The sequence below is a fragment of the Hippoglossus hippoglossus genome, chromosome 7 (assembly GCF_009819705.1).
Source record: "Hippoglossus hippoglossus isolate fHipHip1 chromosome 7, fHipHip1.pri, whole genome shotgun sequence".
NCBI classification, from domain to species: Eukaryota; Metazoa; Chordata; class Actinopteri; order Pleuronectiformes; family Pleuronectidae; genus Hippoglossus; species Hippoglossus hippoglossus.
In genome coordinates, this window is record NC_047157.1 from 26,335,827 (window position 1) to 26,341,826 (window position 6,000).

A 6,000-nucleotide genomic window follows, 5' to 3' on the forward strand; every position below is an offset into this window, starting at 1 on the left:
CGCACGCACACACACACACACACACGCACGCACAAACACACACACACACACACGCACTGTACAGTTCAATCAAGCTGCAATATTTCATTTTATTTCTGCAGTTTTCTGAGAATGTGTCAGTGAATCAGCAGCTGAGTCATCAGAATAAACCTCATGCTTTAGCGGTGTCATGTGTTCTAATGTTGAATAAAATCCTCGGAGTTTTCAGCCGAGAGGATTCACACCTTGTGAGGAGAAGGTGAGACGGTAAAATCTACGGATGTGGGTTTTGGTGCAGATGCAGAAACGGATATTAGGGAGTAAGACATTTCCGATACCAATATATTGGCAGATATATATATTGAATAAATGATTTCTAAGATATCGTTATAGAATCCTTATTACTGTGAAATGTAATTGATATTTTGTGTTTTGTTTTATAAATTTCTGCCGCAAATAACTTGACTCCGTGGCTGGAAAGTGACGCCAACGTCTAAGTACCTGAAACCTGTCTTCTGTGTAGTGACCAGCAGGGGGCGACTCCACTGGTTCTTTCTATAGAAGTCTATAGAAAGTGACTCTACTTCTCACTTTATAACGTCAGTAAACATTCAGGAGTTTATGTTTCAGTCTCTAGTTTCAAGTCTTCTTCAAACAGCTGATGTTCATTTAGTAGATTATGATAATTTAGAGTCAAATAGACCATAAAGCACCGGATGTGTTGGGGGGTGGATACCACAGTGTGATTGACAGCTAGTACCGTCCAATGGGTGCAGGTAGAACGTGTAGGTGGCGCTGAACAAAATGTCAAACTTAAAGCTTCCAAACGGCAGCTGACAAACCAGTGGGAGACGTCATCGTGTGTCGGTTACAGAGACACAAACAATAAGGGATATTTAACTTATCGAAGGAACTCAATCATTTGTGACATTAAACTTGGTGAATAGCTTCTTCTGCTTTTCTCCTGATGAGCCCAGAAAGTAAATGACACCACCGCCCTTTGACTGCGTCAGTATCTTTTAAAGAAGGTTTGTGAACCGAACCTCTGCAACAATTCTTCAATGAAAACAGCAGCAGAACCTTTAAATAATGAATAATGACTCATCAGGGTTTGTTCTGTCCAACTCAGGAGATTCAGACGTCGTAATAAAAGCAGTAGAAGTCGTGTGAGCAGCAGCTTCAGGAGCCTGCGGCATCCCAGTGTGTCCACTCCCCCCCCCCGGTCTGTCTGTCCGTCCTCTCCGTGGGAATCCCTGCTGACATCATGTGTTTCTGAACAGACATCACGATGCTGATCAGCGTTTCACTCACAACCAGCGGCTTCTGTGGCTTCGACCCTGGAAGCTTCCGGTAATGGGACGGCTGCAGATTTTATGGTTATTACTGCGAGAGACAGGGTTGAGTCTGAGTCAGTGGATTTCCTGCCTGACCGCTACAGGACGTCCTCACAAACACTGTGGAGCTTTGCAGATGGATTCGCGGGTTCAAGTAATGAATTTACAGAAGATAATCTCAAGTTGAAACATAATATTAATATATATTAATATTAACAAAAACCTGCTTTAAGGGTCAGAGTTAGAGTTTGGTTCAGGTTCAGGTTAGGGTCAGCGTTGGGCGTTTAACTCTGATGGTTAAGTTGAGGTTAAGGGGCGTTGCGCAAAAAATTTGTGTCCTCACTAGATTCAAATGTCCAAGTCAGTTGCTCCGGACAGTTGCCTGGTGGCCGGCTGCAGTAGAGTGAATAAATGGTCATGAGATTTGACGTAACATAAAAGTTTTTCGAAGATGGTTTCTGTAATTTCAGGTATTTCTTATCACACTGATGTTCAAGTCTTCATGTCTCTGACTCCGTCTCTGTGATTGGTCGACGGGAGCTCGTTACTGTGCAGACTCGTTTGTATCTGAGATAATTTGGCGTCAGTCCTCGATAGTGGGAGGAAGAGGAGACGTGTCGTCCATCTTTATTTACAATCTGTGGAACTTTGTGAGGAAGTTGGTATCAAACCATAAAACTAAAGAACTCATGTATGATGCTGGGAGGAGATTGGAAAGAAATGAAATATGAGTTGGACACTAGGGAAGGAAAAGCGAGAGACGGTCCAATTTGAAGCTGAACTGATAATCCTGTTGAGATGGACACACCTGTGAAGCTCAGTCAGACGTGTTGGGGGTGTTCAGCTTCTTATTGATCTGTGATCAGAGAGCTCTGCCTCCTCCGTTTCAATAACTCATCACAATCATGTTTTCTGCCTCATCGATCACAGACATGTTGTCCTGGTATTGATCAGACTTTGATTTCACAGTCACAGAAACGTTAGATCAGCCGCTGATCAGGTTCCATTTGTTATTAATCACATCTGGCCAATGAGCAGCAGCGACGTGATGGAGACTTAAGTTCTCTACAAACTTGGTGTTCACCTCAACTAAAGATCTTCGTCATCAGTAATTTATAATAAAGTTATTTGATACAATAAGATCAAAGTTATTTAACTGCAACATCAAGTGTATTTTATTGAACACGTATTTAAACTCACGTCAGAGTTTTTCCACAAGAACGACAAGAACGACCTTTAAAATCATTAGATCAATAATAAAGACATAAACATTTTGTTGTTTTGCTGTTTGTGAACGCAGCCCTGGTTCATCACACACACACACACACACACACACACACACACACACACACACACACACACACACACACACACACACACACACACACACACACACACCACAGGAGGATGAAGAGCAGCACATGGGCGTTCAGTCTGAGTGTTTGTATGAAACCATTAGACGACCATCAGTGAACAGCACTTCACTGCAGCATGCACACACACACACACAAACACACACACACACACATTAATATTTATAAAACACTAACTAACAAAACGCACATTTCATACGTGAACTGACATCGTCCACATCTACAGAGTCAATGTCTTCATCCACCTGCTCGGAGCCGTTCACTATGAGACACACAATCTGCTTCTTCTACATCAACACAACGTCCAGTTTCCACAGATCAGATTATTTTCAACATCTGGCTCAGATTCACTTATTATTATTATTACAACGTCAACACGTCCAGGAAACGGAAATATCTTCATTCTTGTTTTCTTCTGATCAATATCAGTAAAATGTTTGATTTCCACCGAACAGCATCAGAAACAAAGCTCCTGGTTTCATACAGAGAAAAACCCCACTGACACTTTGGAGTTTACACATGTATAATTAATAAAGATAATATCTGAACATCATGTGATAATACGGTTTGTTAGTGTCACTGAGAAAACACATATTGATTTCATATTGATTTCATATTGATTTCATATTGATTTCATATTGATTTCATTAGCAGGAGGAAGTTTAACTCTGACTCATGTGATGAAACCTGACGTTTCCTCGTCTGCTGCTTCACATTAAAACACGTCGGCCTGATGAGCCTCACGGGACTTTTACTGTGAAACAATCACAGGAAACAAGGCGTCATCCAAACATGACCTCGTCCTCCGAGGGTCTGATTATTTAACCTCCACAGACCTGCACAGGAACCTGCTCCTGAGGGGCCCCGCAGCCCCACGGCCCCACGGCCCCACGGCCCCCTGGCCCCCTGGCCCCCTGGCCCCACGGCCCTGTGGCCCCACGGCCCCACAGCCCTGCAGCCCCACGGCCCTGCAGCCACGTGGCCCCACGGCCCCACGGCCCTGCAGCCCTGCAGCCCTGTGGCCCCCTGCCCCCCCCCTGGCCCCCTGGCCCCGCGGCCCTGCAGCCCCACGGCCCTGCAGCCCAACTAATGGCCGCAATTCCAATAATTGATCTACAGTTTGTCGTCTGTTTGCTTGTTTTTTTAACTTAACAAATAAAATCTATACATTTTATTCACGTCAGGGAAGAATGAGACAATTTCACATTTAATTCATTGATCAATCAATTGATTATTAAAGAAAATGACGTGTTGTAATGAAAACCTCCACTTTCTGTTTCAAACTAATTCCCGACAAATTTTAATGAAAACGTTTTGATCTTAAAATATAGATTTAGTTCCTCTTCAGAAGTCAGAGCCATAAACAGAGTAAAGCCCCTGAGGCTCAATATGAAAAAGTTAAAATTTTAATATAAAATTATTTTTAACACTTAAATTCAAGTAATTCTGTTCATCTTAAATCTTGTGACGCATTAATTTCTAACAGGTTTTTACTCTTGTAAATTTGACTCATATTTTAATATTTTTGTTCATGTTCGTTTGGTTTTAAACACAAACTCACTCCAGCATCAAATCTGCTGGAAACAGTCTCCAGTGTTTCTTCTGTTTGTTTGATCAAAAACTAAAGTGAGTTTTTAAAGATGGACGTCGTCAGTTACAGAACATGTGACACGGAAAGTTTCATCATCCTGAAGGAGATATAATTCAACTTTAAACCACATGAGAAGAAGATGAGTGTGTGTGTGTGTGTGTGTGTGTGTGTGTGTGTGTGTGTGTGTGTGTGTGTGTGTGTGTGTGTGTGTGTGAGAGAGTGTGTGTGTGTGTGTGTGTGAATGCTAACCACTGTTAATGGGAAACACAGAGAACATCATCACTAATTCATACTGCTGGATTACGTCAACCTCAACACACACAAACACGTGCGTGCGCGCGCACACACACACACACACACACACACACACACACACACACACACACACACACACCTATTTTTTCTTTTGCACTTCTACCTTTTCTTAGTTTTTTAGTCCTGAAACGTTTCAGCAGTTTAAACCAAACGAACTCGACCTCTTCTCTTCTCTTCTCTTCTATTCTTTTCTTTTCTATTCTTTTCTATGTTCTGTTGTGCTTCTCCTTTCTTTCCTTTTCTTTTCCTATTTTCTCCTCCCTTCTCTGCTCCTTCTTTATTTCAAGTTTTCTCACTCTGATTCTATTTTCTCCTCCTCCCTGAAACTCTTCTCTTCCTCTTCCTCCCTCCCTCCATCCACCCCTCCGTCCTGCTCCTGTCCTCCACCTCACTTCTTCTTCTCTCCTTCTTTTTCTATTCTCAGCCGCGGCGGTGAATCTGGAGCAGTTTTCATCCTACTTACCACAGCTGAGGATGAGGATGAGGAGGAAGGCAGAGGTAGGTTTTTCCAGGTGGAACAGGACGGACGCAGGAGGAGGAAGCAGTGATGATAAAAAGAAGAAGAAGAAGAAGAAGGTGGAGGAGGAGGAAGAGGAGGAGGAGGAGGAGTGTTGTTTTACTGTATCAGATCTGTCCTGCTCTGCTGCCGCGGCAACAACCAACATCTCCTGTCATCCCTCCTCTCTCTCTCACTTTCTCTCTTCATCTCTCACACACACATGCTCACTTGCTCTCTCTCTCTCTCTGTCTCTCTCTCTCTCTCTCTCTCTCTCTCTCTCTCTCTCTCTCTCTCTCTCTCTCTCCCTCTCTCTGGCTCCACCTCCTCCCATTTGCTTGCTCGACCCTCCCCTCAACTCTCCCTTCCCTTTATCTCTCTGTTCCTTGTCACTTCTCTTGCTCTTTTCTTCTCATCTATCTTTTTTCTCTCCACACACACACACACACACACACACACACACACACACACACACACACACACACACACACACACACGCGCGCGCACACACACACACACGCACACACACACACACACACACACACACACTGCTCCACATTAGGCTGATGGGAGTTTTCCTTTTGGCAGAAGAGAGAAAGAAAGACTGAAACATTCTAATAGAATCAAACAAAACAGAGAAATATAATACAAATTAGTTGGAGGAACTTCAGGTTGGACTCACGAGTCTGTGAATGAGTCTAGACGAGCGTCCTGTTGTCAGATTGTGGGACAGATGTGAACCAGCTGATCATTAGTCTGCAGCGTTTTTTTAAAATCCAAGTTTTCTACACGCAAACGTCTTTTCATTTCATTTCTGCCTAAACAGAAAGAAACTACAATTACCATCCTGCGTTGTCTTCCTCCGCCAACCAGAGCAGCTTCAGTCGCTCCAGGGGCTCCTGACATTTTAAT

At 43.3% G+C, this 6,000-nt stretch overlaps 1 protein-coding gene across 1 annotated transcript in view; it reads right to left on the reverse strand.

The window, feature by feature from the left end:
• kcnd1 (potassium voltage-gated channel, Shal-related subfamily, member 1) overlaps positions 1-5,311 on the reverse strand; it is a 39,512-nt gene extending 34,201 nt beyond the window's left edge. The window contains exon 1 of the mRNA XM_034590587.1: positions 5,056-5,311. The gene's annotated coding sequence lies outside the window, so the exon portion shown is untranslated. The remainder of the gene's footprint in view (positions 1-5,055) is intronic.
• Between the last annotated feature and the right edge of the window lie 689 nt (positions 5,312-6,000).